This window comes from Python bivittatus, unplaced genomic scaffold (genome assembly GCF_059951505.1).
Source record: "Python bivittatus isolate LINGU-HERP-01145 unplaced genomic scaffold, Pbiv_v1 ctg000700_np1212, whole genome shotgun sequence".
Taxonomy (NCBI): Eukaryota; Metazoa; Chordata; class Lepidosauria; order Squamata; family Pythonidae; genus Python; species Python bivittatus.
The window spans coordinates 80,233,938-80,259,488 of NW_028277098.1; the positions used below are offsets into that span (position 1 = coordinate 80,233,938).

The window sequence follows — 25,551 nt, forward strand, 5'->3', positions numbered from 1 at the left end:
GCCCAGTTATGCCCCTCTGCTGACATGTCCTCCCTTGGCATTCATTCTCCGTCTCTCCTTTTTCTTGTGTGACTTGGCAGTTTTTGTATAGGAGAAGTGCACTGTAGTGCAAATATTTTGAAAGGAAAAATAATAGAGGCCAATTCAAGTAACCTCTGTTAGCACAGAGTAGATACCTACTGGAGAAAGAACAAGTAGAACATGTAAAAAGAGGAGAAAGGACGCTGCATATCAAAAAAAAAAAGAAGAAGAAAGAAGAAAAGAAAGAAAGAAGAGAAGAGAAGAAAAGAAGAAAAGAAGAAAAGAAGAAAAGAAGAAAAGAAGAAAAGAAGAAAAGAAGAAAAGAAAATAAGAAAATAAGAAAAAATAGTCAAACAATACTGACTGGAAACAAGCACTGCAATGATTTTAGAGATTGTAAGCAGCCAGTGGAAATACCCATGCCTCTCTACTTATGCAGTTTATTGCATTTATTACTGCATTTATTGCAATTACTGCATTTATTGTCCAATCCTATGCCATCTACCATATACTTATTTTCTTGGATTCACCCATAAGAGTGCTATTAAAAAAAAAAAAAAATCAAAGCAGCAATCCTGTTGTCTGTATCTTGATTGTACCTGTGTTCTTTCCCCTTCCCACCAAAATGCCATGAACCATAGTAGCTTAGATCTTGGCTGCAAAGACCTTGGTTTCTAGATATGCTGAGTATTACAGGCTGGAAGCTGTTGCCAGTTTTTATATAGGAAGGAGAACTTTTGCATTCCAAACCATAAGGTAGGGAGCTTTCTTTCCACTAGCCCTATCCCTTTCCTGCTCCTCCTCCGCTCCAATTGAAGCTAAATGGTAGTCTTGTTCTTCTCCCACAGGTCCCCTCTCCCTTTATAAACATTAAATTCCTTAAACAAATATGGCAAGGGACATATATTTTTAAAAGCCTGTTTATTAAAAAGAGAGAAAGGGAGAGACACAGTGAAAATGCAAGCCATTCCTTGTGTTTATATGCAGTTGGGTGTGTCAACTTCAGAGCCAATCTCATTAATGAAATTCATGCATTTCTACCTTCCAGCTGGAAGAGGAGAGAAGGAGAAGAAGAAGGGGAAAAAATGAACATTATATGATTATATGACAAGTTGGATTATTACCCCTAACATCATATGATTATATGACAAACTGGAAGGCTTTTGTAGCCATTTTGTTTTAAAAGGCAGGGGAAAAAGAAGAAGCGAAGCAGGGCAAGGAAAAGTGAGCTAGAGAAACAGAGGGAATAGTCTTCTCTTTCAATTAGAATAATTAAAAAGTAGCAAAAATAAAGCACCCAAGAAAGATTTTAGCAAAATGTAGCTTTAATATACAGTTATGGTTTTGAGAAGTGCTAGAAGTCCTTAACTACATGTTGACACAAGTTCCTTTCATTTGCCTCTGACATTAAACAGACGCCACTAGAAGAATGAGGATGGGACAGTGGTTGGAACTCATACAGGTATGCAGCATAAACAAAAATGGGTCAGGGAAGGCATAAGGTGTTTATTGAAAATTCCTGCCCAAAGCACTTATCTGCTGAGGCTTCGTACCTCCAAATTATAGTTTTAAAACTAGCACATTGAGTGTATTTTAAGGAATCTTTTTAGAGGCATGTACAACTCAAGTTTATAGGAGAGGATGAAACTCCTTTTAGAATGTCTAATGGCTTCCTCTCCAGAGGTTTTGTTGGTTGAAACTAGTGGTATCATCAGTATATTATCAAGGAGTGGAAGAAAAATCCTGTCCCTGCTGATTTTCATTGAAGATTTATGTTTAATTAAAAGTTTCATAATTTGGAGTCCTACACTGATGAAATGTTTGCACTCAATGTCTTAATGGCCTCATCCAACACTATGATGGCATGAAAGTTGCCCACATTACTAAAATAAATGGGGTGGTTGGTGTGATATATCAATGGGCAGATGTGTATTTGACCAAGTACTTAACCAATCAAAAGTCAATTCTGTATTGTAAACAATGTAAGAGTTCTGAGATGATATGGACAAGTATTTTCCAAACCTGGTGACTTTAAGATGTGTGGACCTGAACTCTTACAATTCCCCAGCCAGCATACACTGGCATAGACTTTGTGAATCTTTCTACTGTTTAGTGGTGTGGCAAACCTAGTGCTCCCAGCTCTGAAAATGTAAATATTGTTATCTATCTATCTATCTATCTATCTATCTATCTATCTATCTATCTATCTATCTATCTATCTATCTGAGCAGTTAGACCTCCATTGACCAGTAAAAATGTTACCCAGCCTTTGACCAGATCCAGCCATCACCTAAGCCACAAAAAATTTGGTTGACTTGGTTTTGGCTATGTGTACCTCTACAGACTACAGCATGACTCTGAGCCAATTTAAAGCCAACTTTGGACCTACCTGATTGTATAACATCAGCTTGTTAGGAGAGCTGAGTTGGCTTTTTTTTTTTTTTTTTTTGTTCTACACCAGTTTGTTTAGGTGGTTTTTTTTTTTTTTTTTACATTGCTGTGGCTGAACAGAGTTTGTGGGTGGTTTGTGTTCTCATTGGCAGCAACTTCCACCTCACACTGCCTCCTGGATTTTACCTCAGGCAAGCCTTCATGTTCCTCCTCTTGGTCCAGAGGGGGCTGAATTTCATTTCTGGAGGCTGAAGTATATGTCTTCTATGCACTGTTCCCCACTCCAACCATCTGTAACCATGATTAGAGGTACTGGGGAAACTGCCCAGCTGGAAAAGTGTTGATATATTAGCATTTCTTTTAAAGAGGCGTTTAAATATAAGAAAGGAATGCTAGCAAAATGTTAGGTGGCTTAGTTATTTACATTCTCCCCTCCCTCCCTCCCTCCCTCCTTCCTTCCTTCCTTCCTTCCTTCCTTCCTTCCTTCCTTCCTTCCTTCCTTCCTTCCTTCCTTCCTTCCTTCCTTTTATTTCAGAATACTGTCCTTCATATAGCTTCCATTAATTTCTCAATATAACCTCATGAAATGGGATGAAGTATTTTTAAGCAAATTTCCTTTCTAGTATGAAATGGAGAGAAAAATTTGTTACCCCAGGATTCAGACTAGCTCAGAGGACATTCTTTTATAGGTTAGATGGACTTGCCTGAGAGAAGGCACTCTGCATTCTCTCAGGAACAAAGAAGAGCAAAGCCACTTCCAAACAATTTAGAGGAATAGAAGAATAGATACGGCGCTATGTGGAATACCCTTAATACCACCAACTATAGTTTATTCAGATCTGGCTTTGCCATCTGGACTGGGGATCAGAGAGTGGCATGGAGCCCATAAAATGGCTGTACTGTTCTTGAATGACTATGTTCTCCCAGTGATTGTACTGCACGGCTTTTAATTGTTTAATCGTTTTTAATGTTTATATTGTTTGCATGGGTGTTTTATTTTTTAATTTTTGGTACTGTTTATGTTTTAATTGTAAGCTACCCAGAGTCATGAACATAAGACAGGCAGCTATATAAATTGAATGAATAAATAAATAAACCATGGTTCAACAAAACATAGCTTAGAGTGATGTGTGAACCACATCTTGTTGAAGATGACCAGAGGACAGATTAATTTTGGTCTTAGAAGTTAAAGATATATTCTGCTTCTGAAACCCAGGTCAGAATAACAAATAATGAATTAGAGTCAGGGACAACCCCCTCCTTTTTTGCCTCAAGAAAATGACACATTCTATGAAAAAGTATTTGCCCATTTTAACTTCTTGAATTTTTGCATATCTTTGCCACTGAATGTTTTCAAAGCTTCAATTTGGTCTTACTAAAACATATAGGGAGTTGAGCAAATGAACACTCCCAACTGTTGTGCTTCTTTCATTTTTTTCTTAAACAGAGTTATCCAAAATGTGATGTGCCAATGGGAAATATTAAAGATATAATTAGGTTCAGTTGTGTGAGTACTTCATTAAACAACCATGCCTAATTTTGGCTAGCTCTGCCCTATATAAATCTCACAAAATTTGACTGCTCTCATCACGCTGAAGTTTTCCTCACGCAGAGTTTGGAGGCATGTCTTGCTCCACTCAAAAGACATTTTTGAAAAACAATTAAAAAGACATTGATTTTCTCAGTTTGGAAAAGGTTACCAAACCATTTTCAAAGTTCTGGAGCTTCACTGATATACAGAGACATAGTCTTGACATGCAAAAAGTATGGGACAATAATGAATCTTCCCAAGAGTGGTCATCTTATCAAAATAACTCCAAGAATGCAACATAAAACTATCCAGACTGTCACAAAACAAACAAACAAACCAAAACAAACCAAACCCCCCTGAATAACATCCATGGATCTGCAAGTTTCTCTCATCTAGGCTAAAATCACTGATCATGACTCCATGTTCAGAAAAGTACTGGATAAGAATGAGATTCATGAGAGAGTGGCAAGACAGAAACAGTAGACAGAAGCTTGTCTCAAGTTTGCCAAAACATTCCTGGATGACCCTCCAGACTTCTGGAAGAATATTCTATGGATGAATCACGTGTGGAACTTTTTTGGGTTGCATGGCTGTCATTATGTCTGGTGGAAACCAAACACTGCATTCCATAATAGGAATCTCATACCAACTGTCAAGGATGGGAGTGGTAATGTCATAGTTTGGGGATGCTTTGCTGCCCCAGAACTGGATGACTTGCCATCACTGAAAATGCATGAATTCTGCTTTGTATCAGAGAATTTTACAGGAGAATATAAGACCCATTGTCTGTCAGCTGAAACTAAAGCACAAGTGGGTTATGTAGCAAGACTGATCTCAAATATACAAGCAAATCTCCAAGAAGAACCAATTCAGTGTTTTGAAATGACCGAATAAAAGTTTCTATGGATCTAAGTTCCATAGAAATATTACCAGAGGCCCAGAAGAAGTAGTTCATTCTAGAAAACCCTCAAATGTTACTGAGCTGAATCAGTTTGTCATGGAAGGATGGGCCAAGGTTCCTACAAAGCAATGTGAGAGATGATCACTGATTCCAGGAAGCATTTGGTTGCAATTATTGTAGCTACAAATGTCAAAGATATGCAGAAATTCAGAAAATCCAAAAGGGGATACAGTAAATACTTTTTCACAGAACTTGGAATGTTTTCATGAAACTCTCTGTGCCATAGTCTATGTGAAAACACACCTCCCTCACATCCACAGGCCTCCTCCTCCCTTGTCTTAAAGGGGGAAAAAATAAAAGTGACAGTTCCTACTCATAACTCTTCAAGTCACTTGTATGTGCTCAACAAATATTGTTATCCTAAACAGTGCCACCATCTGTGCATAGATGAATAATCTCAGAGATCAATAAAAGTATTAACTTTCCACCAAGGCAAGATCCCCCTTTCCCACACAACCCCCTTCCCATAATTCTCCAAATATTTTTAAACTATATATATTCCAATATCCTTTTCCTTTGGAACATTTATTGTGTACTGCTATGCTCTTTTATACATTAGCAGAATATATTTTGTAAACTACTATTTGCCTGGCTTACATAGTTTGGTTAATAAGTGCATGTTTGTAATTCTTTAACTGATAATTTTTATTTCCTCTGTCCCCTTACAATATTTTAAATAAATCTGTTTCCTTAATTTAAAGTTAATCGTATTTCAGCTAGTTGCAGATCTTGGTGTTACACACTAACCCATTTTATCTACATACATTTCAAAACTTCTAATGAATGCAAGCTGGTAGCAAAATCTGTCTTTTCCCACAACTTTGTATGGCAAGTATGAACTATTGATCTGTACAGGTCCAAGCAGCCTTCTCCTAGCTGGCACCCTCCAGATATGTTGGGACTACAATGCCCATTCATTTTAGCATCATGGCCAAAGGTATTAAGGTCTTAAAATGCAGACTGTGCTGACATCCAGAATATATTAACACTCTAGGAAGCTTGTAGCCAATTCTACCTTGCGAGAGTGTTGAATTGGTAGGTGTTTCTGTCTATGAATATGTCTAATCCAAACCTTTCTCATTACTGGAGCATATCAGCCTGGAAATTCAGCCTTGCTGACTCAGTTTCTGCTCTGCTATAAGGACAACAAGGTTGTGGATGTGGCTGTTTCTCAACAATTGATTTTCCTCCTTTCCTTCCCTGCTTTTGGCTTGTGGAATACCTCTCTTATGAAATTAAAATTGTGACTTTGAGGGTGGAGAGAGGGATAGATAGATATTTCAGTAAGCACATTCACATAAATAAGATTCTCTTTCCTTATTAGTCTTAAACAGATCACAGGAAATGGGAGAGGCCATAACATAAATATACATTAGATTTAAACATAAGACTTTACTATTTATTATTAAAGGCACTAAAAGAAATAATAGCCATATTTATATAATTAGAGAAAGGAAAATGTGCAGGACACCATTGATTCCCTGAAGAAGCATAATTGCCACAACATAGAAATTCTTGATTGCCCTATAAATAGGACTTATATGATTTTTGTTTGGGTGCAGTCATAGCAGAGTAAGACAGTAGAATCCAAATGGCACAGAGGGTGATGCCCTTGAAAAATGAATACAGCATCTTCAAGTATTGTTACCTTGTTTTGCTATCAAAATTCTGAGCCACCCAGAGTCACCCTCTGGGGGAGATGGGCGGCGCACAAATTAAATAAATAAATAAATAAATAAATAAATTCAATCTGATTTTGATTATGTACCTTCAAGTTAATGTTGACTCTTAGTGACCTCATAGATAGATTTTCTCCATGACAATCTGTCACTAAACTGGTCCTTCAGGTCTTCCAATGGGCCACCTGTTGCGGCCATAACTGAGTCTATTTTGCTGCTGGTCATCTTCTTCTCTTTCTTACCACTTTTCCCTGCATTAGAGCCCTCTCCAGAGAGTTAGGTCTTCACATAATGTGTCCAAAGTAGGATAATTTGAGCCTGGTCATTTGTGCCTCAAGTGAGAGCTCTTGATTTGTGCAATGATCCATTTGTTTGTTTTCTTGGCTGTCCGTGGCATTCTCAGGAGTCTTCTCCAACACCAAAATTCAAAGGTGTCAATATTCTTCCTATCCTGCTTCTTCAAAGTCCAGTTTTCCCTTCCATAGAGTATCACAAGGAATACCATGGCTTGCATGATTCTGATGTTAGGTGCTGGCCTAGGGGCAGAGAAACACAGGTTCTAATCCTCCCTTAGGCATGGAAGACATTTGGGTGACTTTCAGGCAGTCACAGTCTCTCAGCACCCCCCCCCCCCAAACAGTATCAGGCTTTGCAACAAACCCACCGAAGAACAAACTCCTTGTCACATCATGCATTGATGGCTTCATTGTGTGAACCAAGCAACTGCAGTGGCAAAAGCAGAAGCTATCCACCACTTTGATATCTTGGAGTGATTTATATTATTTCTACAATTCTCCAGAACAGAAAATCACAAACTGAGGCCCCTGAAGGCATTGGTGTAGCCCCTGAAGTCCTTCCCAGATTGTTTCCAAACAGAGGTATTTAAAGTGACAGAATAGAGGGGGGATTGTTAAGAATAGGAAAATGACTGCTATATACTGACTGCTATCATATTGACTGCTAGGGCTGTATATACAAAAGCCTAAAAAAAAAAAGATGATGTTTTAAGAGTTCTATAATTTTAGTGAGCAGAATCCTTAGCACAGTGGCAGTCTTTTGTCAAGTTTCTGCAAAAAACCTTCATGTTGCTTTAATGAAAGTAAAGGGGCACTGTGCCTGGCAAGATCAGTACATCTTCAGAATCATCTTCAAGGTGTGACAGTCCCATTTATCATCTTTTATTTTTATTAAACAAAAATGAAATCAACCCATTTTGGTCATATTCCCTAAACACTACTTTTTGACATGTGGTTCTCAGCATGCCAACTTAAAGGTTAAGTTTGGCCCTTGATCCAAAATAAGTCAAGCACTTCTGGTGTCCTGATATTCATGTTCCACAAGTTTTAGGCCCTGCCAATGTTGCATTTGAGAAGCTGTGCTTAAAAGTGCAAGATGATACTTTTTCATATTTCATTTGTTTTATGTGATGTATGGACTTGAGTAACTTCATATGTTTTGCAGCTAAGGGTAGAAATGATGAATATCCTGTCCTGGTTCACATTCATATCCATATATATATAGCTCAGCTTTTCTTTACACAGCAGTAATAACAGTAATCTAGATGGGGTATTAGACCCAAAACAAAATCAGAGAATTAGTGTGTATAAACATGAAAGTGTATAGTCTATTCTCAATATATTTCTAAAGTAGCTGTCAGGCAACAAAGCTATAAACAGCAAGCACACACATGGCTCAAATCTGTTCACCTGTCATTTAAGAGGGAGATCCCTCAGCAGAAATTGTGCAGATTTTAAGAACAGATATCAGTTATTTTTAAAATATATATATATTGGTAACTCCTAGCAATGATTTTAGCTTATAGGATGGATAGGTACTATACTGTACATCCCTTTCTGTGAAGCCAAAGGATGTGTATTTGTGGCATGCATCTCTGATATGCTGGTCCTTTAGATTTCAAGCAACAGCTATTCAATAGAGAATAAAAATCTATGGACTGACCATAAATATGCATACATTCCCTAATGTATTTTGGAACATGAAGATGGATTCTCTATAGCCTTTCCAAATGACCCCACCTCAATAGAATTGTATGACTTCAGGAGTGTTTGATTGCTAACACCAACAGTTACAGACTGGCTAAGTCTTATTAGCATCTGGTTTATGTTCCAATTTTTGTTTCCTGCTGACCAACGAGAGTATGCATCTGGCAGAGAGAGAGAGAGAGACAGAGGGACAGAGAGAGAGCGAGACACAGAGAGAGAGTGAGAGCGAGAGAGAGCGAGAGCGAGAGAAAGAGAGCGAGAGAGCGAGAGAATGAGAGAGAGAGAGAGAGATCACAGCCCATCCATTGCTGCAAGTTCATTCCAATGCATGATCTCTCTCTCTTTCTTTCTCTGTTGGCTGAAGGGTACATTGCTTGGAAAGTGCAGCAGCAATATGCAAAATAGTTGCTATGGTTGCTACCATAGGAAAATGGAGTACCTAATGCATGCAATCTCTTCATTTAAGCATGGTCTTTCTGAGTTGCTGTAAAAAGTACAGTCATCAGATTAGTTCACCGGGAAAACTCTCTTCAATTGCAATCAGTTTGAGAATTAGAGCCAAGTTTCAAATATTTTAGAGTGCTTTGTGTTTGGTCTTCTAAGAGTGGTTCTCCTCCTGTCAGCCAACTTCCAAGTGCATTAGGTGCTGAACAGCTATTAACATATAATGGGGGTTATGTGGAGTTGGGGTGTGTGCGGAGAGAATATTGGTATCTGTGATGGAGGAATTGTATCAATGCATTTGATAAAGAGTCTAAATTACACCATAGAAGAAGAGCTATAATATTTAAAAATGGCAAGCAAAATAATATATAATTTACAGAAAATGATAGGGTAATGTTAGGGCTATTTTTAAATCAAAAGTAAATTAGAATTCACAAAATCCCTCCAATAGGTTTAGCAGATGGTCTGGATCCTAGAATCCAAAACCCACACACTTCATTTCCTAGTATGTTAAGAACAAAATAATAGTAGGCAGTCCCTGTAGCTTGGGCTGAGATTTCAAGAACATTTGGCTCTATTAAACTACACGAAAGTTAACTTTTTTAGCTAAGCTGGGACGTGCTTTAAAACCAGCCTCCAGTGTAATCCTGTTGTAAGGAAAATAAATGTGGTTCTCTGAACAGGCAGCTTGTGTTGTTCATTGGGTGAAGCACGAGAATCAGAATAATAAAAATTCACTCTTTGTAATTGTTACACAGGCATTTTTCAAACTAATCATTAAGGAATTACCACCAGCACTATTTAGAGGTCATTTTCACTTTTGGCAAGCACATAGTGTTTGCTTACACTTTGCCACATTTTTATGGGAAAATGGGAGGTGGTAGTATTGTGGGATATAGAGATTTAAAGACAATATCATACCTGCATTTATCAGTAGGAAGCAAGAAGTGAATATAAAGCAGAAAGCATTCAGGATATTTCCCACTTATCACATTTTGAAGTTGGAAAGCTGTCCCAGTAGAAACTGGGAGACCATGTGTTCTCCCAGCTGGGTGGCCTTAGACCAGTCACTCTCTCTCAGCCCTAGGAAGGAAGCAAGGGCAAACCACTTCTGAGAAAAAACCTTGCCCAGAAAACTGCAGGGATTTGTCCAGGCAATTGCCAGAAGTAAAAAACTGACACACACACAACCCGTTAACTTTTTTCCCACATATTTATTTATGATTCAGTCCTCATTTATTTATTTCTGTACAACCAAACTATATCAATGTAGTTCTTTTATAGTGGTGATTCATTTTTATCTTCATTTCACATTCCTTCAATACACATTCATTCTTGACTCTATCTCTTTTTATTTTATTGTACACACTTCTTAAGTTACCCACTCCAGCTTCATTCGACATACTTTTATATTTCTTCTGACATACCCAACTTCCATATGAAAAGTGGGCAAAAGCGAACTCTTATACATAGCCATTTTTGCCTCTTTTGACAAACATTCATTTCGTACAATATATCACTTTCTACCACCTCCTGCATGCCTTAATTTTTTTCCATCCATTTTTCAATCTTTAGTAAACATCCTACCAAGGTACACAAATTAATCTACTTGCTCTACTTTTTCACTATCTACATATAATTCACAATCATTCACTCCCAGTCAGACACAACTATCTTGGTTTTTGATACATTAATTTTCAGATCCATATGCCTCATTTTTATTGTTAACCAGCAACACAGCATTGTCTGCACATGAAAGAACATGTCCTCTCATGTCTCCAAACAGCACACCGCTAATATCAGAAGCGTTCCTTATACATTTATCAAAAAATGCATTAAGCAACCAAGGAGATACTCTTATCTTACTGCCTGCTCAATGCTGTAGCATTCACTAAATACTCTCACACGTTTTATTTCTAATATGTATTGCTCTTATCACATGCAATAACCAACCTTCAACTCCATATTCATGCAAGCTATTCCAAAATTCAAGCCTATTCACTTTATTATAAGCTTTATCTAAATCAACAAATAAACTTTTTCACATTCATGCTGATGGTAATTTGGTGCACAGCACGTGCCTCAGTGTTTGTTTACAATATTTCTATAATGCTAGTTCCACCTGGACTTCTGGTAGTTGCAAACTAAATATAAAAACCATAAAATCATTAAAAAAAACAGATTTGATATCTACTAATTTACTTCCTTCATTCCTGAACAATCAAAGCTCTGTGGAAGAGCTCCATCTTAACTGCTATCTGGAAATCTGTTAGTCTCTCCCTGCCCAGATTTATCCCTCAGGCACCCAAATTGGTTTCTGGATAAACAGCACTACTGTCTTATAAAGATTCCATCTCTTATTTATTCTGAAAATGTCTATTGCTGACAATTTTAAGCATATAACTCTGGGCAGCTAACAATACAAAATCAATATAAAACAAAACTAAAAATACAATTAATAACAAATATAATAAATACAAGAGCTGAGGCAGCTCACAAACAATTCAGTGTCCCAAACATGTACATACTGGCTTCACTAACAACCTGGTCCTAACGCCTGAGAGTTGGGGCCATCTGGATCTTAGGGAGAAGTCAGTTCTATAGGCCAGGCATCATGACAGAGAAAGCACGTCTCTTGCAATATGACCCTGTTTCACTGGGGGACCCAGAGCATCCTTCCCATGCAGACCCTTACAGCCCCCAAATCAGAAGTTACACTAATATTAGCTTGAGAATAACGTGAGCATGCTTGGAGTAAAACTAGGCTTTGGTCGCACTTGTGGCATACTGGCCAACATGGGTCAAAACTGGCTGGTTCTGTCCTTACCATGAGCAGAGAATGCTGCATGTGGTATAAGCATGGCTGATAAATTAATCTACACCTTTTCTAGCTTACTGGGATTCCTTAAAGGAAATGGGAGTTCTGTGAGTCTTTTCTATGCAGTAGTAATTAGTAGTAATTTTATTTAGGGTATGCTTATAATTAAATTCATTCACCTAATCAACATTTAATTCAGACAGGAGATTAGGTGGATGCTGAGAAAAGCAGCGTGGGTGTAGGAGCCTGATAGAAGATGTGATAAGGATGGGTCTACAGAAAAATCTGGTTACTGTTAGGTGACTTAGTTGGGTAGAGGATACAGGAATCAAGCATTTTTTAAACAGAGGATGTGGGAAGAGCCATACAGTCCAAGAACCCATGCCCCATGCTCCTATTTTCAAGGAAGCCTTCTCCTTCAACATTATCTGTGAATATGACAATATCCAGTATGCTACACAAAAATATGGCTGGGTGCTTTGGATAATGACAGAAACCTGGCATTTGAGCATACTCGGGTTTCTCCATAGCTTAGGAGGGCTGTAGCAAGTCTTGCCTGAAGAATACTGATTCTACTTTGGATTTCTGCTTGATTTTGGTTGGCCAGCCAGGATTGTTTTTACTCTTTGCCATGTGCAGAGTCGAATGGCAGGCCACACTCAATAGCTCCTCTTTCACAAATCCACCCACAGTGCAGATTTCTGAGTATATCAAACTTGGTGACATGTAACTCAAGGGATTTTTTTCTCCTTGTCCAGATGAGTGTTTTCTTTTGTTTTTCAATGCGAATGCAAATTTAGGTGGGTGAGTGTGAAAGTACTACAAAAAACAAGATGGAAAACTCAAGAACAGTTTTTCAGATTATTGTGGATAGGAGACAGACATAAAGCATTTGTTCCAAAATCTTTTATAAAGTTTAATGTTTAATATTATGCATGTAATCAGTGAAGAGACCATCTGCAAATATATGTGTTTTGTTAAAAATGGAGATTTCATTTTTGTAGGACTTTCAAAAATGCTATTTTATTTTATTTGAAAAGCATGAATGAAATGATAATTAAACTAACGAATGGGATTTATTTTCCTCCATGTCAGAGAGTGTAGGGTGTCACCAAGAAAGTTCTCTTCCACATTCAGATGTGCTTCTGATATTAGTAAGACAGGAATGCCCTCTCTTAAAATCTCATAGATCTCATAATCATGACAGATTCATATAGAGAAAGTGATCTTTCAAATAGCTTGATCCCAAATTAACTAAGGTTTTATGGGTTATAGATGGCACTCTAAAATGGACCTGCACATAGTGAAGTTGTTACATGGGAGTATATAATTCCAAGGTAACCCCTAAATTACTTAAGTCTTTCATTTAGCGATAGCTATGTAGGTCCAGATTTGAACAATTTGCATTATAGTAGTCCATATGAGATCCCTCTGGTTAAATGATCCAAGGATAGTAGGTGCAATAATAGAAAGGCAGGGTAAAAAGGCTTCCTTGATTCTAGGTCAACTAATGATGATTACATGAACATATCCATGTCATTTTCTTGGCAATAGCATAGAAGTGATTGCCTTCTTTCAAATGAAAGGTAGGATAATAATGGATAAATAACTTCAGTTGTGCAAATGCAGTTCTGGCATTCAACAGCCCGGTGGTATTCAATCCAGTTCAACCTGAGTCTTCAAGAAAAATTAATTCTGACAAAAACAGAGTGAGTTCCTATTCCATGATGTGTCTTTTAGCTAACCTGAAGCACCTCTCAGTGTAGATAAAGCTTCAACTTGTTTGTCCTGATCACTGATATCAGACACTGAACTTAAACAATTTCTTTAGTTTTAACTGAAAAAGGCCAAAAGAGATGAGTGTCATCATACTTTTGACATCTCACCTCAAAACTTTGCAAATCATTTCCAATAATTTTGTATATGATAAATACCTAAGAGACTAAAATAATACTCTGACGAACATCATTTGCCAACCGTTATGGCAGGAGTTATTTCTCTGTTGCAGAGTTCAGCTAGGGATTTGACAGAATCACCTGGCAAGGTGAGAGAGAAATCCCATGAGCCATCAGGAAGCCATTCAGATCTCTCAGTCTCCTGGTGTGGACCATTGTGATCAATGATCCATCCTAGCAGAGCTATGGTTCTTAAACTTAAAAAGAAAAATCGATTTATCTTTGCAATATTGTCTATGGGAAGGATCATGGCTTTTATTGCATAAATAGCTGCTTACATCTGTCCTAATACAGTCTTTTTTTTACAAGCACCACAAAATAGTCCAGTGGGATTTTTAAAAGTGCCTCCCTTCACCATTTATGCTTATAGCCCTCTGATTTTGATTATGCATTGCATCACAGGTGAAATTTGGGTTAAAGATAATTGTAAATATGGTATTGATATTAAATGATGTTTTCCCAACATTGCAATAATCCATGTTTTGTTTGCTGGAGAGTTTATTACTTTTTGATCAATAGTGTTTGAGATTTGTGAGAGAAATTAGCATAGTGAATATCAATTAGGAGGAAAATCAATGGCATTCAAACAAATAAGTGACTTGAAAAAGTCCCATAGGCACACATGTACTCTCAAAGATTCTTTAAAGCATAATGCATTTCATTTAGAATTCCGGAATGGGGTGGAGGAAGAAAAGAGAATAATATTGGATGGGAAAGGAAAGACAGTTGATGGAGCTACAAATGTACAACTTGGAAAATGTATTACTACTCACAATTTCTCCTTCCTTCCTTCCTTCCTTCCTTCCTGCCTGCCTGCCTGCCTGCCTGCCTGCCTGCCTGCCTGCCTTTCAAGATCAGTTGACACAAAATTGGGAGAAGCTGCTAATAGTTTAGACGAAAGAGATATTTCAAAAGACCTAGACAGGCTTGAGGTTACACAAGCAGAAGGTAAGGGAGAATCTAGCTAATTTAAATGTTGAAATTAATAGGATGGGATTTAACAGGCAAATATAAAGTTCTGCATCCAGGTAGGGAAAATGTAAGGCACAAGAATAAGATGGGGGAAACTTGGCTTGGAAGTAGTACATGTGAAAGGGATCTTGGTGTCCTTGTTGATTACAAGTTAAATGTGAGCTGACAGCATGATGTTACTTAAACGGAAAACACTATTTTGAGCACTAACAGGAGCATAGAATCAGATCACAGGAAATAATTGTTCCACTCTACTCTGTTCTGGTCAGACTCCATTTAGAATACTGTGTCCAGTTCTGGACCCCATGGTTTAGAAACTACATTAACAAATTGGAGTAAGTTCAGAGGATGGCTACTAAGATGGTAAAATGTCTGGAAACCAAGCCCTATGAGAAACAGTTAAAGGATGTGAGTATGCGTAGCCCACAGAAGGAAAGACTAAGGGGAGATATGCTAGCAGTCTTCAAATAACTGAATGTAGAGAGGTACAGAGATGTCCTTAGAGAAACTATGCCAAAATGATTACAGAAACAAAAGCATGTGTGAAGCCAGTTTAGGAACTGTGTGTATACCTATAAGCTGTAGTAATAGAATCTTGAAAGCCTGATTGTGTTTCCCTTCAACACTGAGCAAGAAGAAAGACAAGGTTATGTGATGTCCCCTTGATTAATCAGTGTATTAAATATCAAAGTAGTTGTGTTTTATGTGGAATATGAAATGAATAATTGCACATTATACTTACAATGGTAAATTAATTTGTGTATCTTGGTAGAATGTTTAAGAAAATAAGCAAAGAAATGTTAAGATATGCTGTTGGTGGAAGAAAGATAATGGATAATATGCTGGTCTATGACAATAATAAAGACTTGATTTGATTTGATTTGATAATAGGTAGTATGTGATCTTTGAGAGGAATTAATGTTTCAACATAATTAATGTTTCAACATATTTAATATAAAAGTAAGTTGAATGTATGGGAATCAGCTGTGCTTTAAAATAAGAGATACAGTCAAGAATGAAAGTATGGTTAATGAATAGTGTCTGAATAAAAAAAGACGGTGACCAGTATAAAAGAATGAACAAGGATCGAATCACAAAACAAATATATGAGAGTGAATAGGTCAAGAGGAAGGGGAAAACTGAGAAAGGCATGGCTAAAGTTACTTCTGTTTCCTATAGGATTAGCCCCATTAGTATTTAGACATCATTTTAAATCATCATGGCAAAAAAAAAAGCCTTAGATAGAATTCAATTGCTGGGCTTCTCTATGGAAAGTCTGTGCTTATTAGGATTTGATAATGCTAGAACTGCCCTTAAACAACGTATCTGGGATATAGATCTACAAACAAATTTAAGTAAGGTGCTACACAGCAATATTTGTCACTTTCTACCAAAAGGGTTTGTTCCAGCTTCTTATTTATCATCTATTATAATTCTGAAATTTTGTAAAGTTTTCACCTTAGTCAGACTGGACATAGTGCCCTCAGCAGTCCTTTTTGGACGTTTTAAGGGTACTCCTATACACCTTCGATTACCGGTATGTCCATGTGAAGATGGCTCAGTAGAAACCCTAAGCCATATGTTATTATACTGTTCCCTATACAAGGACTCCAGACAGATATTTAAATACCCAATACTGAAGAGATTTCCTGGCAGGGATGGTGCTGATGAGATTCTGAAAAAGAGGTAAGAACTGTAACGTAGAAAAGGTGATGTATAAAGTGGTGTATGGACATAGTAGAACCAAGGATGGTTTGGAAGAAGAAAAATTAATGGAAAGATATACTGTAGTAGTGAATGCTGTTAGTATAAACTGAATTTTGTTAGATGCCCTTTTCTTTTTTCTTATCTCCTGCCTTTAATTTCTTGCTCTAGGGTGATTTTGTTTTGTTTTCTGGCCTCTACTTTTCACTCCTCTTCTGCACTTTTCATAAGGTTGCTTTCTCTACAAGGAAATCATATATGAATATATATGTTAGTATGAAGTTTGTTCATTTCTTAAAATATCTGCAAGGATAAAAACTGCTCTCCACAATGGCGTATAGCAAGTTACAAGGCTTGGGGGAGTAAATAAACCTTTGCCTCATATCAAAACGTCCACAGAGTGGATGTTGCCTGGGAGTTACCAATGAAGGGCCTACTCATGTGTAGCCAGCCTCCATATGTCAGATTGTTCAAGCGGTGTTTTGGTTGATGATATTTCAGAATTGGTAGGGATATACAGGATGAGACTGTTCTTCAAATACTGTTGCCTTAAGCTATGAAGGATATCATAGGTTAAAAGCAGCAGCCCTTTGAGCTGAGCCTGGAAATGAACTAGGAGATATGTGGATGATACTATCCTGGATGCATGATTCTAATGGCCAGTTCTGTCAGCATTCCTGTCTCCATAGTTTGTATTACCTCTCTTCAAAGGTAGCCACTTTTACAATACATTGCAATAATCTTGCAAAAACTTAAAAGATAATTATTTGAAAGAATTTTAGTAGAACCATCATTTCTGTTTGGAAGAGGATCATGTAAGTGCAATCTAATATGTGCCTAATTAGAATGAAGCCTGAAATCAGTAGGACTCAATCCTAAGGAAATATGCTGATCAATCTGCACAGTTATTTGGTGAACTGAATGTGGGGAAAGCATACAATGCAATCTTTTAGCCTCCAATTACTGGATCAATTTCATGACTTTTTTTTGACAGTATCATCATTTTGCAGGGGAGTCAACCTTTCTCTGACTAGGTTGATTTGTTTGTTTGTCTTCCCATATTAAGGACTATAGTGGGTACAGCAGTGTTATGTATTGGGTAGGGGTACAATTTTTTGGGAGGGTAGTATCTTAGGTGATCTTAAGGTTTTAATCCTAAGATTTAAAACATTAAATAATGTGAAAAATGGCAGAAAGGCCACAAATTCTCTGCATTTGGCCCCTGGATTTTGCTGAGACAGTTAAGAGAGGTTCCAGAAATGTGGTTTGGGCATCATATGTAGTTCAGTCCTGTTTTATAGCCGAGGCATGTTTTGCTATAAATGCTCAGGAGGTAAGCAGTGAGAGAGACTTAATCTTAAAGAAGCAAATGAAACTCAAGAATAACCATCAACACTCACATTTTCCAAAAGATATAGAACTTTATTTATTAACTGTTCAAAGCAGGCCATGGATGGATAGCAGATGATATAAGTTTGTATCAGGCCCAGAGAAATAATGCTTGGAGGCTTTTAATCACTAGGATATGGCTATTTGCCTTCCTTTTTCTTAAGGACTAATGACTATCAATGCACTCTTCTGCTTGACAGTGACCAGATTGGTTGTTGTACGTACTATCAATCTATTTGTTGGATTTTAAGAGTACAGATGTATTGGCAAGACTATCCCATCAGATAAACACCACAATTCAAGCATAAATGCCAAGGCTACATCTAAATATTTTGCCTCCAGTTAATACTGAAGTTTAATAATAAAGAAAAACAATATTCTCATGTTTCTTTTGAAGTTTCTACAATGATAGCAGGGTTATCATTTGCTTGTGGCTGACACAGAATGGCATTTGAAAGCTCTCCTGCAGTCCTATTTTGGAATCAATGTTTAGAATAATGGCCATGCTTGCCTTTGAATTGAGCTGGTTAATAACTATTGCTGGGGAAATCAATCAGTTCTATGATATCGTATTACTTACGCTAATTTAATCACAGAGAATGGATCACTGCTTCAGTTCAGAGCACAAAGTGTCTGTGTGTTTGCATGCGTGCGTGCACGCGTGTGTAGGTAGAAGGATACGGAGAAAGCAGGGAGTGAGAACTCCATCATTTGGAGGGCAATATTGACAAATGAAAGACAAAATGAGTTGGATGTCGGTGGGGGAGAAGAAGGGATGAAAGAGGGATGTTTTCTAGCACTGCGTTGCTAAGGGCAGATATCCTGCTCTTTTTTGCTTGTTTCAGCTTTTGTTCTGGTGGATGAGATGGGGAAGCACTGGAAGATAATTGCCTACTTCTGTCTGGGGCTGCTGCTTTTTCAGCTAGCTATTGGAGCTGTACCTTTCACAGCCTACAGCCCAGACCAATTGGTTGGTGTCTATATTTGGCCATGAAGAACGTACTTGGTTTATTTCTGCAAACTGTTATTCCAAAAGACAAGCTGGTCAGTTGGCAATTTTAGCTTATTCTTGGTTTATCTCTATACATATGACAAAATAGGGAAAAATATTTTTAAATGATTTCCTTTCATTGAGAAGGTGTTCTAACTTCAGGTACTACCTCCAAAAGACCTCTTGTTAAATACCACCTATTTAACAGGTGCTGTCCTCTGCTCAAAGAAATGAATAAATATTTCCATTTAGAGGTGTCCTTCAGAATCAGGTGAATCCCAAATTAAGTCTGGTCTCTTTAGACTTATTCTTCTCTTTCAAGTAAAGCTCCTACATCTGTGACTCCAGGCAGTAAAGCAATTCTTATGAGCCAAGCTGGAAGACTTCATGGGTGTCTCAGGGCATTTCAGTGCTCCAGAAAGGCAGTCAGTGTGTCTGCAAAAATAGCTACTTCTAGGTTTTGCTCCCCCATAAAACATCAGGAAGGAAAGACATGAGAAAGGTCTATCACGGAAGGTTGTAGGAATCATTGACATATTTGCTTGCACCCTTCATCTGTCTTTTCAATACTGGGCATACATCATTCCCACAGAAGGCTATTATGCACAGAAGTATTATTTAATTCTGTCATAAAATGACATAAAAAAAGTTTAAAGGAACTTAGTTCCAAAACTTATACACTTATTTCTCTGAATCTGGGCAAGCATCTTCTTCTCAGAAAGGTCTTTGCAAATGTTAACCCATTCTGTTAAAGTTATATCCATTTGTGGGTTTCCCATATTAGTCCAAAGGAGGCATGAAACTCTTTTCAGACTTGATCCAGAGTCAAAAGGTTAAATCCAAGTTGAGTAAGGCTATTTTTCAAAGTACTAAATCATCTCTGAACCAAAACTTATAGTCATGCATAACTCTAACTTCCATGTACTGAATAGAAAATTGGATTTGTTCATACTGTGTTACCCTCATGTCACATGATAAGCTATTTTTATTTATCCAATATGGTAATCCAGCAAGTTAATTGGATTTAATTAGCTTGATGTACTGATTTTGTCTGAAATGTTGTCTATGTGTTCGTTGCCTTTCCTTGCTTTTCCTCATATTCTCCTTTCCCCAACTTTTATAATCTAGGGATTTCTCTTTATTAGTTTTATAAGGGAATTCCTCATCAAAATCTTCCACAGATAAAAGGCTTCATTGTTAGTTATCTCTTGCACTGTACAACTGGTACAAGTTCATTACACATGCTACTAAGTGGGTTACTTAGTTTTTATTGGAGAATCCTTGGAAGAAGAGGTTTGCCTGTGAAATTTTAAATTGCTTCCTCTCATTCAGAACAATAATAATGTTAGTAGGTTTGCCATTTGTTAAAAATGATACAATCTACCCTACATTGAACAGAATGTTGGTATACTAGACAACCCGTGACCCATTGGATCATCATTTCAGAGGTATTTCCTTATCTAAACAGAGAAACAGAATGACCACGGGTGGGCAAAAAAGCAGTGGGAGCGGGAGTGACTTCTGACTTCCTGCTGGCTTCCCCACTGACGGAAGCTGGCAGGAACTGTTGGAAATCTTCCTTCCTTCCTTCCTTCCTTCCTTCCTTCCTTCCTTCCTTCCTTCCTTCCTTCCTTCCTTCCTTCCTTCCTTCCTTCCTCCCTCCCTCCCTCCCTCCCTCCCTCCCTCCCTCCCTCCCTTCCTTCCTTCCTTCCTTCCTTCCTTCCTTCCTTCCTTCCTTCCTTCCTTCCTTCCCCTTCAGGAGATCAGCTTCCCTTCCTCCCTCCCTCCCTTTATTTGGGGAAAAAATGGTGAATAAGGTTTAGAGTTCCCCGTTTAGGCTAACCTGCACTCTCATTTTCATATGAGACTTCAAATCCATATAAAAGATTTCTTAGGATTTTTTACTAAGGGAAGTTCAGAGCCAATATGACCACACTGAGGCCTATCCCTGTGCTCCAACAAGATCTGCATTAGAAAAAATGCATAGTTGAGCAATTCTAAGTAGGCACACAGTGCAGAATCCTCTTGAAGCTTGCCTAGGCCAAGGAGGCCAGCCCATATGTGAAAGAGACCTTCTGGATGTTGGAAAATTACTGTGGATAAATTCCAGTTTAGTTTGCATCCAGCACATTCCTAGTTAATCCCTATATCCTAATGGGAGCAAGCACAAACCACTCAGTTCAGCTAGCAAAAGTATAGCTTAAGGTTTATTTATTTATTTATTTATTAAAGATCAGCAAGCAAAAGTTCCCAGTTCCTATCCTAGTGGCAAAATGGGATAAAAGATAGGCAATAGAAGGGCAGAGGACATAACAACAGTAATTACATTATTTATACTTCTGTATATCAAAAGGACACAGAACTTTGCAGAGCCACTGGAAACAATATGGTGGATAACCATATGAGTAGAAAGAGATGAAAAGTAGGACAGCAGGTGATCCCTCCTCTATTCTGCATCAGAAAGGCAACAATCTGGTGAGAGAAGAAGGTAAATCCAATACTAGATGCATAGCTGAGGAAAATGCTGATCCTGTGATTTAGGTTCCATAAAGTTGTTTGCTTTGTATAATTCATGCATTATGACTAAAGATGAAGAAGTCTGTCAAATGCAGTTTCATGACGTTTCTAATTATTTCATTTTTAAACTTCCCTTGTCTTGTTTCCCCTTCAGGTTACAAATTCTAAGAAAGGTCTGCATGAAAGTTTGTATCACTTTGATGAATTCATCTCCCAATTGGTTTCACTATGTCTGTGTTAAATGTATATCCTACCTGTCATCCAGGAACCCAAAATGGCATTCATAGGGCTCCTTCTTCCCATTTTTTTCTACAATAACCCTGTGAGGTACCTTGGGCTAAGAAAGAACAGCTGGTCCATAGCCAGCTAGTGAACTTCTATGGCTGAGAGATGGCTTGGATCTCTTGACTGCCAATGCATTACCTTAACCACTGTCTTTTTATATGAGCTTGCTTCTAATATGTACATTTTTGCAAAATTACTTTCCTCAGCATAACATTTTAGGATATTTTCACCATGCTGTTTTTTTTTTCCCCCTGTAAGCACTTTCCCTTAACTCATGCTTCTTAAAAAACAACACAAAACCACCCATGTCCCTGCGAACACCTTGGATTGCATTTCAGGATGCAAACAGTTTAGAAAGTTTGATAGATAAGTTCTTATTAAAAGGCGGATTGCATGAATTTCCCCCCCAACCTAATTGATATACTGGAGCCTTAAAAAATTAAAGCTGTAAATTTATTGCATGCTTATTAGAGCTTCCCCTCCCCCCTTTGGATTACTGTATTCATTAAGCAGTGGACAAGATTCTGCTGAGAAGGAGCTAAATGGGGGTGTTACGTCCTACAATCCCAAAGAGGTAATTATTCTTAAACCCTTGTAGTTCTGGAATGTTAGTCCAGCCTCTTTCTTTTGCCTTTCAAAACAGAGCAGCCAAGGAGGGACAGGAGTGATCATCTTCAGCCAAACAGCTGCAAAGAAAATTTCTCTAAAGGCAGAAAGCAAAGAAATTTTGGCTTAAAAAGCGAATGTTTCCCAACTGTTCTGTAGAGCTCAGAGTTCTCCTAAGGAAGTGGCTTTGCAAGGATAGAATGTCTCTCATCTGAATTCTGCGGTTGTTGTTTTTTCTATAACCATCAAAGAGAACTTTTTTCAAGAGTGAGTCTGTGCTGCTGAGCAAAGGATGTCCTGATACTCCTGAGCTTTACCTGAACAGTTGGCTGGGTATCTTTGATCCCCCTCATTTGGTTGTTGTTTCTTTATTACTCCACTGACACCTTGAAATCTGATGCTCCTTTGCTTTGTAGTGGTTTTGCCCTCATGAAGAGGAGTATGAACTTTGATGCTCTTAACCCTTGACTAGCTTGTTATTGTCTTAATCCCACAAAAAGGGCAAATCTTCAGCATATTGTCTGAATGTCAGACAGAGAGAAGAATGTCAGGCAGAGACATTCTTACGATAGGGGTTGGAAGTCCAGAAGTTTTGATAACTTGAAACAAATTATTTCTTTTCAGATTTTCAGCTTCTTTCTCTCTCATTCCTCATGAGGTTGCATTTTTTTTATAAACACTCATATGAGATTTGTATACTTTAATGCACATTTTTCCTAATACAGATATTTTCTGATATACATAGGCATATATTTTCCTCATGTATGTTTTTTAGCAGGGAATATTCTTAATATATTTTTGCACACTTCTCTCTAACATACATTACATTCCTTTTAGACATATGCATTATTTATTTAAAAAGATGACAGCACAGCAACACAGGAAAGACAAGGGGAGAGGACATGAGAAAATGGAGATTCCAGGAAAAGAAATAAGAAAAAATGGAGAGATTAAAAAATAAACATGGTATCTACTAAATACAAAGAGTCCATATTGTTCAATATAGACATTTGATACAAAAGATCCTACATTTATTCTCCAATAAAAAGAACAGGTAGTGGATAATGGAAGATATCTTTTTTCGAACAAATTGAGAACAGACCTTAATGGGCTTGCTTCTAACCTATGAAGCTACCCAGGAAAACATATTTGGGCACAATAAAAAGAATAACATATTTGCAGCAAAAATGATGCCTACCTACTTTGTAGAATGCTTGGATTGCTTGTTCCTCAAAGAACATCTGATGTTTCCTGTAAGAATTTATTGGGCATTAGCATAATACAAGATGAAAAATGACCTACTGAATATTACTGTAAAATATTGACTTACATTATTATAGAGGAATACTAAATGCATCTCCTGTTCACCAAACTCCTGACAGATTCTGCTTTTTCTCTAAATGGCAGCTCTTCAAATATGAAAAGGCTCACTCCTTCCCTCCTTCCCTAGGCTCTGCAATAGCCCTAGCCCTACTGAGCTTGCAATATAGCTAGCTACTACCCAGAAGTCATTCTCATCCATCATTCCAGCTAACAATGACAGTCTCCTGCTGGACTGGTTCTTACTACTCCAGCTCCATTGATGTCACTGACAATAGATAGACACATTTGTCATAATTATGTGAAAAAAAAAATCCCCTCCATTAATTGGAAAGCATGTTACTTGGCCTGAAGTCTGCACAGCTATTGATGTCAGATCAGCATGCAGAAACCCCCCAGGGAGTCTGTGTCCAAGAGGAAATGGAACAGCTTCCAAGCAAGCAAGCAGCTGCACCCTGTCAGCTTGATGAAAAGCAATCTTCTTCAACAATAGACTCCAAGCATTTGTCCTACTGTAGAGACATTACAAGCGGGATGTCCTTCAGCTTGTGTTTGTGTATCTCATGTCTGCCAGTTCTGGGATCTTTCCCATCAATCAGTGGCATTATTCTAACTGGATTGTGGGAAAGGGAAACCAGGGCTGAGAAGTTCCAAAAGGCTTTGAGCAAAAAGGGAACCATAGTCATATTTGGCATCACTCACTGGAAAGATAGATTGGACAGATCTGAGGGTGGGGTGGAGGGCAGACACACACATGCCTTTAATTATCATCAGCAATGGCACTGGCAGTATGGCAACTGGGTGAGCAATCTTATGACACCATCCTTTTGAAAGTCACCCATGTCGCAGCTTCTTACTCATTTTTCAGTTGTGTTGTAATCTCACCAAATTAGTGAATACAGTGGAACTTTGGATCAAATTAATGAAGTATTCTTTTGGAATGTTTCAGAAATTTTCAAAGCCTAAGTCAAGTAATAACTCGAGTTCAGATGGCAAAGATTCTTGATTTGTTTTTTTGTTTGGAGACGTCCCTCATAATCTAGCAATTGCTGCCCCATTGCTGAGTCTCAGCTTTTGAAACTGGACTCTAATTCCTTTGTACAACTGTGTTACCTCTCTCCCTTTAGGGAGAATAGAGGCTCTGGCAGCTTTAACTGCAGTGTAGAAGCTTATTGGAAATGTAAAATGAATACCTAATAACAGGGCTATTTAGGAAAGCAATTCAGGACTGCCGAAAGCTGATTTATACCAAGACCATTGATTACTTGTTGGAGACTTACAGAATTCTGAATTTTTGATAGGGTTTGACTATCACTACTGGCATTGTTTCTATTTTAGTTTAGAGCCCTTTTACTATTAATACTCCCTTCTTCCCCAGTCTATCCAAGTCTTCAAGGACACAGTATTTTTCATCACCATGATTTGGTTTACTGGATATTTATCAAAAGTAATACAAAAATAGTAACTTGAGGTTTTTTTTGTTTTTTGTTTTTATTTTTAAGGAACATTAAGTGTGTTCCCTTGTATCTTTTTCAGATATTCTTTGAAAAAGCTATGGGTCCACTTTAGATATCACACAAATGATATTTAAAGCATGTAAAATACAATAAATTCTGAACATGTAATTATGCTGTGGAATTTGTTGATGTCAAATGAGATATTGGCTGTCACTTGAAGAAACTAAAGGTCTTAATACTCTCTTATACCCAGTTGTTTACAGGACCAGTAAGGTGGACTTTTCAGTTCTATCTGCAGTCCTCAAAGAAAAATATATTTTCCTTCATCTTACATCTAGTTGTCTATGTAGGTTTTGTCTTTCTAAGAGAAAAACAAAACAAAACTCTATCTGAAAGACCTTCTCTTAGGACTAAACCATTTACGGTTTGTAGTTACAGTGGTCTACCATGATACTCTTATCGTGGCTGGGTACTTCACCCTGTATCCTTACGTATTTCAGTTTCTGT

General features: G+C 37.7%; 1 long non-coding RNA gene across 1 annotated transcript in view; it reads right to left on the minus strand.

The window, feature by feature from the left end:
* LOC148214264 (uncharacterized) overlaps window positions 1–23,779 on the minus strand; it is a 78,690-nt gene extending 54,911 nt beyond the window's left edge. The window contains exons 1-2 of the long non-coding RNA XR_015798607.1: window positions 23,598–23,779; window positions 23,466–23,518 (exon numbers count right to left, since the gene is read on the minus strand). This is a non-coding gene — a long non-coding RNA (uncharacterized LOC148214264). The remainder of the gene's footprint in view (window positions 1–23,465; window positions 23,519–23,597) is intronic.
* Between the last annotated feature and the right edge of the window lie 1,772 nt (window positions 23,780–25,551).